This window comes from Schistocerca gregaria, chromosome 1, assembly GCF_023897955.1.
Source record: "Schistocerca gregaria isolate iqSchGreg1 chromosome 1, iqSchGreg1.2, whole genome shotgun sequence".
Taxonomy (NCBI): domain Eukaryota; kingdom Metazoa; phylum Arthropoda; class Insecta; order Orthoptera; family Acrididae; genus Schistocerca; species Schistocerca gregaria.
The window spans coordinates 139,112,919-139,126,281 of record NC_064920.1 but is presented as its reverse complement, the minus strand read 5'-3'; positions in this window follow the sequence as shown (position 1 = coordinate 139,126,281).

The following is a 13,363-nucleotide window of genomic DNA, read 5'->3' as shown; positions in this document are numbered from 1 at the left end:
AATTTCATTGCGATTCAATACAAAAGGCACAATGACGGCTTCTGTGTGGGAGGAGTATCCCATCAAACTGTCTGTGTTGCAAACATTCCTGAGCGTCCAGTAGTAGATTCCGATGCAGCACTGCAGGTTTACTGTAACCCTTGGATCTTCACATTGACGATGAAACACAGAAATTGCATCGCGATTCAATACAAAAGTCAGAATGCCGACTTCTGTCTAGGAGGAGTAACCCATCAAACAGTCTGTGTTGTAAACATTCCTCAGGGTCTAGTGGTGGATGCCGAAGCACCATGGCAGGTTTACTGTAACCCTTGGACCTTCACATTGACGGTGAAATACAGAAATTGAATCGCGATCCAATACAAAAGTCAGAATGTAGACTTCTCTCTAGTAGGAGAAACCCATCAAATAGTCTGTGTTGGAAACATTCCTGAGGGTCCAGTAGTAGATGCCGATGCACCATGGCAGGTTTCCTGTAACCCTTGGACCTTAACATTCACGACGAAACACAGAAATTGCATCGTGATTCAATACAAAATGCAAAATGCCGACTTCTGTCTAGGAGGAGAAACCCACCGACCTGTCTGTGTTGCAAACATTCCTGAGGGTCCATAAGTAGATGCCGATGCACCACTGCAGGTTTATTGTAACCTATGGACCTTCACATTGACGGTGAAACACAGAAATTGCATCGCGTTTCAGTACAAAACTCACAATGCCAACATCTCACTAGGAGGAGTAACCCATCAAACAGTCTGTGTTGCAAGAAATTCCTGAGGGTCCAGTAGTAGATGATGATGCACTTTCGCTGGTTTACTGTAAAGCTTGGACCTTAACACTCACGACGAAACACAGAAATTACATCGCAATTCAATACAAAAGTCTGAATGCCGACTTCTGTCTAGTAGGAGTAACCCATCAAACAGTCTGTGTTGCAAACATTCCTCCGAGTTCAGTAGTAGATGCCGATACAACATGGCAGGTTCACTGTAACCCTTGGACCTTAACATTCACGACGAAACACAGAAATTGCATCGCGATTCAATACAAATGGCATAATGCCGACTTCTGTCTGGGAGGAGTAACCCATCGAATTGTCTGTGTTGCAAAAATTCCTGAGGGTACAGTAGTAGATGCTGATGCACTAATGATGGTTTACTGTAAAGCTTGGACCTTAACACTCACGACGAAACACAGAAATTACATTGCGATTCAATACAAAAGACACAATGCCGACTTCTGTCTGGGAGGAGGAACCCATCAAACAGTCTGTGTTGCAAACATTCCTGAGGGTCCAGTAGTAGATGACGATGAACCACTGCAGGTTTACTGTAACCCTTGGACCTTAACATTCACGACGAAACACAGTAATTGCATCGCAATTCAGTACAAAAGGCACAATGCCGAATTCTGTCTAGGAGGAGTAACCCATCGATCTGTCTGTGTTGCAAACATTCCTGAGCGTCCAATAGTAGATGCCGATGCACCACTGCAGGTTTACTGTAACCCTTGGACCTTCACATTGACGATGAAACACAGAAATTGCATTGCGATTCAATACAAAGGTCAGAATGCCGACTTCTGTCTAGGAGGAGTAACCCATCAAACAGTCTGTGTTGTAAACATTCCTGAGGGTCCAGTGGTGGAAGCCGAAGCACCATGGCAGGTTTACTGTAACACTTGGACCTTAACATTCACGACGAATCACATAAATTGCACCGCGATTCAATACAAAAGGCACAATGCCGACTTCTGTGTGGGAGGAGTACCCCATCGAACTGTCTGTGTTGCAAATAATCCTGAGGGTCCATTAGTAGATGACGATGCACCAGTGCAGGTTTACTGTAACCCATGGACCTTCACATTGACGGTGAAACAGAGAAATTGCGTCGCGTTTCAATACAAAAGTCACAATGCCGACTTCAGTCTATAATGAGAAACCTACCAAACAGTTTGTGTTGCAAACATTGATGAGGGCCAGTAATGGATGCCGATGCACCACTGCAGGTTTACTGAAAGCCTTGGACCATAACATCCACGACTAAACACAGAATTTGCATGGCGTTTCAATACACAAGGCACAATACCGACTTCTGTATAGGTGGAGTAAACCAACAAACTCTCTGTGTTGCAAACATTACTGAGGGTCCATTAGTAGATGCCGATGCAGCGCGGCAGGTTTAATGTAACCCCTGGACCTTCACATTGACGGAGAAACACAGAAATTGCATCGCGATTCAATACAAAAGTCAGAATGACGACTTATGTCTAATCGGAGTAACCCATCATACAATCTGTGTTGTAAACATTCCTGAGGGTCCAATAGTGGATGCCGATGCACCATGGCAGGTTTACTGTAACCCTTGGACCTTTACATTCACGACGAAACACAGAAATTGCATTGCGATTCAATAGAAAAGACACAATGCCGACTTCTGTCTAGGAGGAGTAACCCATCGAACTGTATGTGTTGCAAACATTCCTGAGGCTCCATTAGATACCGATGCACCACTGTAGGTTTAATGTAACAAGTGCCCCTTCGCATTGACGATGAAACACAGAAATTGCATCGCTATTCAATACAAAAGATAGAATGCCGACTTCTGTCTAGGAATAGTAACGCATCAAACAGTCTGTGTTGCAAAAATTCCTGAGGGTCCAGTAGTAGATGCCGATGCACCATGGCAGGTTTTGCTGTAACCCTTGGACCATTACATTCACGACGAAACACAGAAATTGCATCGCGATTCAATACAAAAGGCACAATGCCGACTTCTACCTAGGAGGAGTAACCCTTCAAACTGTCTGTGTTGCAAACATTCCTGAGGGTCCACTAGTAGATGCCGATGCACCACTGTAGCTTTACAGTAACCCTTGGACCTTCACATTGACGATGAAACACAGAAATTGCATCGCTATTCAATACAAATGTCAGAATGCCGACTTCTGACTAGGAGGGGTAACCCATCAAACAGTCTCTGTTGCAAACTTTCCTGAGGGTCCAGTTGTGGATGCCGATGCACCACTGTAGCTTTACTGTAACCCTTGGACCTTCACATTGACGATGAAACACAGAAATTGCATCGCTATTCAATACAAAAGTCAGAATGACGACTTGTGTCTAGGAGGAGAACCCATCAAACAGTCTGTGTTGCAAACATTGCTGAGGGTCCTGTAGTAGATGCCGGTGCACCACTGCAGGTTTACTGTAACCCTTGGACCTTAACATTCACGACGAAACACAGAAATTGCATCGCGATCCAATACAAAAATCAGAATGCCGACTTCTGTCTAGGAGGAGTACCCAATCGAACTGTCTGTGTTGCAAACATTCCTGAGGGTCCATTAGTAGATGCCGATGCACCACTGCAGGTTTACTGTAACTTTTCGACCTTCACATTGACGGTGAAACACAGAAATTGCACCGTGATCCAGTACAAAAGTCAGAATGTCGAATTCTGTCGAGTAGGAGTAACCCATCAAACAGTCTGTGTTGCAAACATACCTGAGTGTGCAGTAGTAGATGCCGATGCACCATGGCAGATTTACAGTAACCCTTGGACCTTCACATTGACGATGAAACACAGAAATTGCATTGCGATTCAATACAAAGGTCAGAATGCCGACTTCTGTCTAGGAGGAGTAACCCATCAAACAGTCTGTGTTGTAAACATTCCTGAGGGTCCAGTGGTGGAAGCCGAAGCACCATGGCAGGTTTACTGTAACACTTGGACCTTAACATTCACGACGAATCACATAAATTGCACCGCGATTCAATACAAAAGGCACAATGCCGACTTCTGTGTGGGAGGAGTACCCCATCGAACTGTCTGTGTTGCAAATAATCCTGAGGGTCCATTAGTAGATGACGATGCACCAGTGCAGGTTTACTGTAACCCATGGACCTTCACATTGACGGTGAAACAGAGAAATTGCGTCGCGTTTCAATACAAAAGTCACAATGCCGACTTCAGTCTATAATGAGAAACCTACCAAACAGTTTGTGTTGCAAACATTGATGAGGGCCAGTAATGGATGCCGATGCACCACTGCAGGTTTACTGAAAGCCTTGGACCATAACATCCACGACTAAACACAGAATTTGCATGGCGTTTCAATACACAAGGCACAATACCGACTTCTGTATAGGTGGAGTAAACCAACAAACTCTCTGTGTTGCAAACATTACTGAGGGTCCATTAGTAGATGCCGATGCAGCGCGGCAGGTTTAATGTAACCCCTGGACCTTCACATTGACGGAGAAACACAGAAATTGCATCGCGATTCAATACAAAAGTCAGAATGACGACTTATGTCTAATCGGAGTAACCCATCATACAATCTGTGTTGTAAACATTCCTGAGGGTCCAATAGTGGATGCCGATGCACCATGGCAGGTTTACTGTAACCCTTGGACCTTTACATTCACGACGAAACACAGAAATTGCATTGCGATTCAATAGAAAAGACACAATGCCGACTTCTGTCTAGGAGGAGTAACCCATCGAACTGTATGTGTTGCAAACATTCCTGAGGCTCCATTAGATACCGATGCACCACTGTAGGTTTAATGTAACAAGTGCCCCTTCGCATTGACGATGAAACACAGAAATTGCATCGCTATTCAATACAAAAGATAGAATGCCGACTTCTGTCTAGGAATAGTAACGCATCAAACAGTCTGTGTTGCAAAAATTCCTGAGGGTCCAGTAGTAGATGCCGATGCACCATGGCAGGTTTACTGTAACCCTTGGACCATTACATTCACGACGAAACACAGAAATTGCATCGCGATTCAATACAAAAGGCACAATGCCGACTTCTACCTAGGAGGAGTAACCCTTCAAACTGTCTGTGTTGCAAACATTCCTGAGGGTCCACTAGTAGATGCCGATGCACCACTGTAGCTTTACAGTAACCCTTGGACCTTCACATTGACGATGAAACACAGAAATTGCATCGCTATTCAATACAAATGTCAGAATGCCGACTTCTGACTAGGAGGGGCAACCCATCAAACAGTCTCTGTTGCAAACTTTCCTGAGGGTCCAGTTGTGGATGCCGATGCACCACTGTAGCTTTACTGTAACCCTTGGACCTTCACATTGACGATGAAACACAGAAATTGCATCGCTATTCAATACAAAAGTCAGAATGACGACTTGTGTCTAGGAGGAGAACCCATCAAACAGTCTGTGTTGCAAACATTGCTGAGGGTCCTGTAGTAGATGCCGGTGCACCACTGCAGGTTTACTGTAACCCTTGGACCTTAACATTCACGACGAAACACAGAAATTGCATCGCGATCCAATACAAAAATCAGAATGCCGACTTCTGTCTAGGAGGAGTACCCAATCGAACTGTCTGTGTTGCAAACATTCCTGAGGGTCCATTAGTAGATGCCGATGCACCACTGCAGGTTTACTGTAACTTTTCGACCTTCACATTGACGGTGAAACACAGAAATTGCACCGTGATCCAGTACAAAAGTCAGAATGTCGAATTCTGTCGAGTAGGAGTAACCCATCAAACAGTCTGTGTTGCAAACATACCTGAGTGTGCAGTAGTAGATGCCGATGCACCATGGCAGATTTACAGTAACCCTTGGACCTTAACATTCACGACGAAACATAGAAATTGCATCGCGATTCAATACAAAAGGCACAATGCCGACTTCTACCTAGGAGGAGTAATCCTTCAAACTGTCTGTGTTGCAAACATTCGTGAGGGTCCAGTAGTAGATGCCGATGCACCACTGTAGCTTTACTGTAACCCTTGGACCTTCACATTAACGATGAAACACAGAAATTGCATCGCTATTCAATACAAAAGTCAGAATGACGACTTCTGTCTAGGAGAAGTAACGCATCAAACAGTCTGTGTTGTAAACATTCCTGAGGGTCCAGTAGTAGATGCCGATGCACCACTGTAGGTTTACTGTAACCCTTGGACCTTCACATTGACGATGAAACACAGAAATTGCATCGCTATTCAATACAAAAGGCAGAATCCCGACTTCTGTCTAGGAGGAGTAACCCATCGAACAGTCTTTGTTGCAAACTTTCCTGAGGGTCCAGTTGTGGGTGCCGATGCACCACTGCAAGGTTTACTGTAACCCTTGGACCTTCACATTGACGATGAAATACAGAAATTGCATCGCGATTCAATACAAAAGTCAGAATGACGACTTATGTCTAATCGGAGTAACCCATCAAACAATCTGTGTTGTAAACATTCCTGAGGGTCCAATAGTGGATGCCGATGCACCATGGCAGGTTTACTGTAACCCTTGGACCTTTACATTCACGACGAAACACAGAAATTGCATTGCGATTCAATACAAAAGTCAGAATGCCGACTTCTGTCTAGGAGGAGTAGCCCATCAAACAGTCTGTGTTGCAAACATTCCTGAGGCTCCAGTAGTAGATGCCGATGCACCATGGCCGGTTTACTGTAACCCTTGGACTTAACATACAAGACGTAACACAGAAATTTCATAGCGATTCAATAAAAAAGGCACAATGCCGGCTTCTTTCTAGGAGAAGGAACCCTTCAAACAGTGTGTGTTGCAAACATTCCTGAGGGTCCAGTAGTAGATGCCGATGTACTACTAAAGTTTCACTGTAACCCTTAGACCGTCATATTGACGATGAGACATAGAAATTGCATCGGGATCGAACAGATAAGTTACAATACCGACTTTTGTCTGGGAGGTGTAACAAATCAGACAGTCTGTGTTGCAAACATTCCTGAGGGTCCTGTAGTAGATGCCGGTGCACCACTGCAGGTTTACTGTAACCCTTGGACCTTAACATTCACGACGAAACACAGAAATTGCATCGCGATTCAATACAAAAATCAGAATGCCGACTTCTGTCTAGGAGGAGTACCCCATCGAACTGTCTGTGTTGCAAACATTCCTGAGGGTCCATTAGTAGATGCCGATGCACCACTGCAGGTTTACTGTAACTTTTCGTCCTTCACATTGACGGTGAAACACAGAAATTGCACCGTGATCCAGTACAAAAGTCAGAATGTCGAATTCTGTCGAGTAGGAGTAACCCATCAAACAGTCTGTGTTGCAAACATACCTGAGTGTGCAGTAGTAGATGCCGATGCACCATGGCAGGTTTACAGTAACCCTTGGACCTTAACTTTCACGACGAAACATAGAAATTGCATCGCGATTCAATACAAAAGGCACAATGCCGACTTCTACCTAGGAGGAGTAATCCTTCAAACTGTCTGTGTTACAAACATTCGTGAGGGTCCAGTAGTATATGCCGATGCACCACTGTAGCTTTACTGTAACCCTTGGACCTTCACATTGACGATGAAACACAGAAATTGCATCGCTATTCAATACAAAAGTCAGAATGACGACTTCTGTCTAGGAGAAGTAACGCATCAAACAGTCTGTGTTGTAAACATTCCTGAGGGTCCAGTAGTAGATGCCGATACACCACTATAGGTTTACTGTAACCCTTGGACCTTCACATTGACGATGAAACACAGAAGTTGTATCGCTATTCAATACAAAAGTCAGAATCCCGACTTCTGTCTAGGAGGAGTAACCCATCGAACAGTCTTTGTTGCAAACTTTCCTGAGGGTCCAGTTGTGGGTGCCGATGCACCACTGCAGGTTTACTGTAACCCTTGGACCTTTACATTGACGATGAAACACAGAAATTGCATCGCTATTCAATACAAAAGGCAGAATCCCGACTTCTGTCTAGGTGGAGTAACCCATCGAACAGTCTTTGTTGCAAACTTTCCTGAGGGTCCAGTTGTGGGTGCCGATGCACCACTGCGAGGTTTACTGTAACCCTTGGACCTTCACATTGACGATGAAACACAGAAATTGCATCGCGATTCAATACAAGATTAAGAATGACGACTTATGTCTAATCGGAGTAACCCATCAAACAATCTGTGTTGTAAACATTCCTGAGGGTCCAATATGGATGCCGATGCACCATGGCAGGTTTACTGTAACCCTTGGACCTTTACATTCACGACGAAACACAGAAATTGCATTGCGATTCAATAGAAAAGACACAATGCTGACTTCTGTCTAGGAGGAGTAACCCATCGAACTGTCTGTGTTGCAAACATTCCTGAGGCTCCATTAGTAGATACCGATGCACCACTGTAGGTTTAATGTAACAAGTGCCCCTTCGCATTGACGATGAAACACAGAAATTGCATCGCTATTCAATACAAAAGATAGAATGCCGACTTCTGTCTAGGAGGAGTAACGCATCAAACAGTCTGTGTTGTAAACATTCCTGAGGGTCCAGTAGTAGATGCCGATGCACCACTGCAGGTTTACTGTAACCCTTGGACCTTCACATTGACGATGAAACACAGAAATTGCATCGCTATTCAATACAAAAGGCAGAATCCCGACTTCTGTCTAGGAGGAGTAACCCATCGAACAGTCTTTGTTGCAAACTTTCCTGAGGGTCCAGTTGTGGGTGCCGATGCACCACTGCAAGGTTTACTGTAACCCTTGGACCGTAACATTGACGATGAAACACAGAAATTGCATCGCGATTCAATACAAGATTAAGAATGACGACTTATGTCTAATCGGAGTAACCCATCAAACAATCTGTGTTGTATACATTCCTGAGGGTCCAGTAGTAGATGCCGATGAACAATTGCAGGTTTACTGTAACCCTTGGACCTTAACATTCACGACGAAACACAGAAATTGCATCGCGATTCAAAACAAAAGGCACAATGCCGACTTCTGTCTAGGAGGAGTAACCCATCGAACTGTCTGTGTTGCAAACAATCCTGAGGGTCCATAAGTAGATGCCGATGTACCACTGCAGGTTTATTGGAACCCTTGGACCTTCACATTGGCGGTGAAACACAGAAATTGCATCGCGATTCAGTACAAAAGTCACAATGCCAACATCTCACTAGAAGGAGTAACCCATCAAACAGTCTTTGTTGCAAAAATTCCTGAGGGGTCCAGTAGTAGATGGTGATGGACTTTCGCTGGTTTACTGTCAAGCTTGGACCTTAACACTCACGACGAAACACAGAAATTACTTCGCAATTCAATATAAAAGTGACAATGAGGACTTCTGCCTACGAGGAGTAACCCATCAAACTGAATGTGTCGCAAACGTATCTGAGGGTCCAGTAGTAGATGCCGATGCACCATGGCAGGTTTACTGTAACCCTTGGACCTTCACATTGACGATGAAACACAGAAATTGCTCCGCGATTCAATACAAAAGTCAGAATGCCGACTTCTGTCTAGGAGGAGTAACCCATCAAACAGTCTGTGTTGCAAACATTCCTGAGGCTCCAGTAGTAGTTGCCGATGCACCATGGCCGGTTTACTGTAACCCTTGGACTTAACATTCAAGACGTAACACAGAAATTTCATGGCGATTCAATAAAAAAGGCACAATGCCGGCTTCTTTCTAGGAGGAGGAACCCATCAAACAGTGTGTGTTGCAAACATTCCTGAGGGTCCAGTAGTAGATGCCGATGTACTACTAAAGTTTCACTGTAACCCTTAGACCGTCATATTGACGATGAGACATAGAAATTGCATCGGGATCGAACAGATAAGTTACAATACCGACTTTTGTCTGGGAGGTGTAACAAATCAGACAGTCTGTGTTGCAAACATTCCTGATTCCTGAGGGTCCTGTAGTAGATGCCGGTGCACCACTGCAGGTTTACTGTAACCCTTGGACCTTAACATTCACGACGAAACACAGAAATTGCATCGCGATTCAATACAAAAATCAGAATGCCGACTTCTGTCTAGGAGGAGTACACCATCGAACTGTCTGTGTTGCAAACATTCCTGAGGGTCCATTAGTAGATGCCGATGCACCACTGCAGGTTTACTGTAACCCTTCGACCTTCACATTGACGGTGAAACACAGAAATTGCACCGCGATCCAGTACAAAAGTCAGAATGTCGAATTCTGTCGAGTAGGAGTAACCCATCAAACAGTCTGTGTTGCAAACATACCTGAGTGTGCAGTAGTAGATGCCGATGCACCATGGCAGGTTTACAGTAACCCTTGGACCTTAACATTCACGACGAAACATAGAAATTGCATCGCGATTCAATACAAAAGGCACAATGCCGACTTCTACCTAGGAGGAGTAATCCTTCAAACTGTCTGTGTTGCAATCATTCGTGAGGGTCCAGTAGTATATGCCGATGCACCACTGTAGGTTTACTGTAACCCTTGGACCTTCACATTGACGATGAAACACAGAAATTGCATCGCTATTCAATACAAAAGTCAGAATCCCGACTTCTGTCTAGGAGGAGTAACCCATCGAACAGTCTTTGTTGCAAACTTTCCTGAGGGTCCAGTTGTGGGTGCCGATGCACCACTGCAAGGTTTACTGTAACCCTTGGACCTTCACATTGACGATGAAACACAGAAATTGCATCGCGATTCAATACAAGATTAAGAATGACGACTTATTTCTAATCGGAGTAACCCATCAAACAATCTGTGTTGTAAACATTCCTGAGGGTCCAATATGGATGCCGATGCACCATGGCAGGTTTACTGTAACCCTTGGACCTTTACATTCACGACGAAACACAGAAATTGCATTGCGATTCAATACAAAAGGCACAATGCTGACTTCTGTCTAGGAGGAGTAACCCATCGAACTGTCTGTGTTGCAAACATTCCTGAGGCTCCATTAGTAGATACCGATGCACCACTGTAGGTTTAATGTAACAAGTGCCCCTTCGCATTGACGATGAAACACAGAAATTGCATCGCTATTCAATACAAAAGATAGAATGCCGACTTCTGTCTAGGAGGAGTAACGCATCAAACAGTCTGTGTTGTAAACATTCCTGAGGGTCCAGTAGTAGATGCCGATGCACCATGGCAGGTTTTCTGTAACCCTTGGACCATTACATTCACGACGAAACACAGAAATTGCATCGCGATTCAATACAAAAGGCACAATGCCGACTTCTACCTAGGAGGAGTAACCCTTCAAACTGTCTGTGTTGCAAACATTCCTGAGGGTCCACTAGTAGATGCCGATGCACCACTGTAGCTTTACTGTAACCCTTGGACCTTCACTTTGACGGTGAAACACAGAAATTGCACCGCGATCCAGTACAAAAGTCAGAATGTCGAATTCTGTCGAGTAGGAGTAACCCATCAAACAGTCTGTGTTGCAAACATACCTGAGTGTGCAGTAGTAGATGCCGATGCACCATGGCAGGTTTACAGTAACCCTTGGACCTTAACATTCACGACGAAACATAGAAATTGCATCGCGATTCAATACAAAAGGCACAATGCCGACTTCTACCTAGGAGGAGTAATCCTTCAAACTGTCTGTGTTGCAAACATTCGTGAGGGTCCAGTAGTATATGCCGATGCACCACTGTAGCTTTACTGTAACCCTTGGACCTTCACATTGACGATGAAACACAGAAATTGCATCGCTATTCAATACAAAAGTCAGAATGACGACTTCTGTCTAGGAGAAGTAACGCATCAAACAGTCTGTGTTGTAAACATTCCTGAGGGTCCAGTAGTAGATGCCGATGCACCACTGTAGGTTTACTGTAACTCTTGGACCTTCACATTGACGATGAAACACAGAAATTGCATCGCTATTCAATACAAAAGTCAGAATCCCGACTTCTGTCTAGGAGGAGTAACCCATCGAACAGTCTTTGTTGCAAACTTTCCTGAGGGTCCAGTTGTGGGTGCCGATGCACCACTGCAGGTTTACTGTAACCCTTGGACCTTTACATTGACGATGAAACACAGAAATTGCATCGCTATTCAATACAAATTCATAATGCCGACTTCTGTCTAGGAGGAGTTACGCATCAAATAGTCTGTGTTGTAAACATTCCTGAGGGTCCAGTAGTAGATGCCGATGCACCATTGCAGGTTTACTGTAAACCTTGGACCTTCCCATAGACGATGAAACACAGAAATTGCATCGCTATTCAATACAAAAGTCAGAATGCCGACTTCTGACTAGGAGGGGTAACCCATCAAACAGTCTCTGTTGCAAACTTTCCTGAGGGTCCAGTTGTGGATGCCGATGCACCACTGCAGGTTTACTGTAACCCTTGGACCTTCACATAGACGATGAAACACAGAAATTGCATCGCGATTCAATACAAAAGTCAGAATGTCGACTTCTGTCTAATAGGAGTAACCCATCAAACAATCTGTGTTGTATACATTCCTGATGGTCCAGTAGTAGATGCCGATGAACAATTGCAGGTTTACTGTAACCCTTGGACCTTAACATTCACGACGAAACACAGAAATTGCATCGCGATTCAAAACAAAAGGCACAATGCCGACTTCTGTCTAGGAGGAGTAACCCATCGAACTGTCTGTGTTGCAAACAATCCTGAGGGTCCATAAGTAGATGCCGATGTACCACTGCAGGTTTATTGGAACCCTTGGACCTTCACATTGGCGGTGAAACACAGAAATTGCATCGCGATTCAGTACAAAAGTCACAATGCCAACATCTCACTAGAAGGAGTAACCCATCAAACAGTCTTTGTTGCAAAAATTCCTGAGGGGTCCAGTAGTAGATGGTGATGGACTTTCGCTGGTTTACTGTCAAGCTTGGACCTTAACACTCACGACGAAACACAGAAATTACTTCGCAATTCAATATAAAAGTGACAATGAGGACTTCTGCCTACGAGGAGTAACCCATCAAACTGAATGTGTCGCAAACGTATCTGAGGGTCCAGTAGTAGATGCCGATGCACCATGGCAGGTTTACTGTAACCCTTGGACCTTCACATTGACGATGAAACACAGAAATTGCTCCGCGATTCAATACAAAAGTCAGAATGCCGACTTCTGTCTAGGAGGAGTAACCCATCAAACAGTCTGTGTTGCAAACATTCCTGAGGCTCCAGTAGTAGTTGCCGATGCACCATGGCCGGTTTACTGTAACCCTTGGACTTAACATTCAAGACGTAACACAGAAATTTCATGGCGATTCAATAAAAAAGGCACAATGCCGGCTTCTTTCTAGGAGGAGGAACCCATCAAACAGTGTGTGTTGCAAACATTCCTGAGGGTCCAGTAGTAGATGCCGATGTACTACTAAAGTTTCACTGTAACCCTTAGACCGTCATATTGACGATGAGACATAGAAATTGCATCGGGATCGAACAGATAAGTTACAATACCGACTTTTGTCTGGGAGGTGTAACAAATCAGACAGTCTGTGTTGCAAACATTCCTGATTCCTGAGGGTCCTGTAGTAGATGCCGGTGCACCACTGCAGGTTTACTGTAACCCTTGGACCTTAACATTCACGACGAAACACAGAAATTGCATCGCGATTCAAT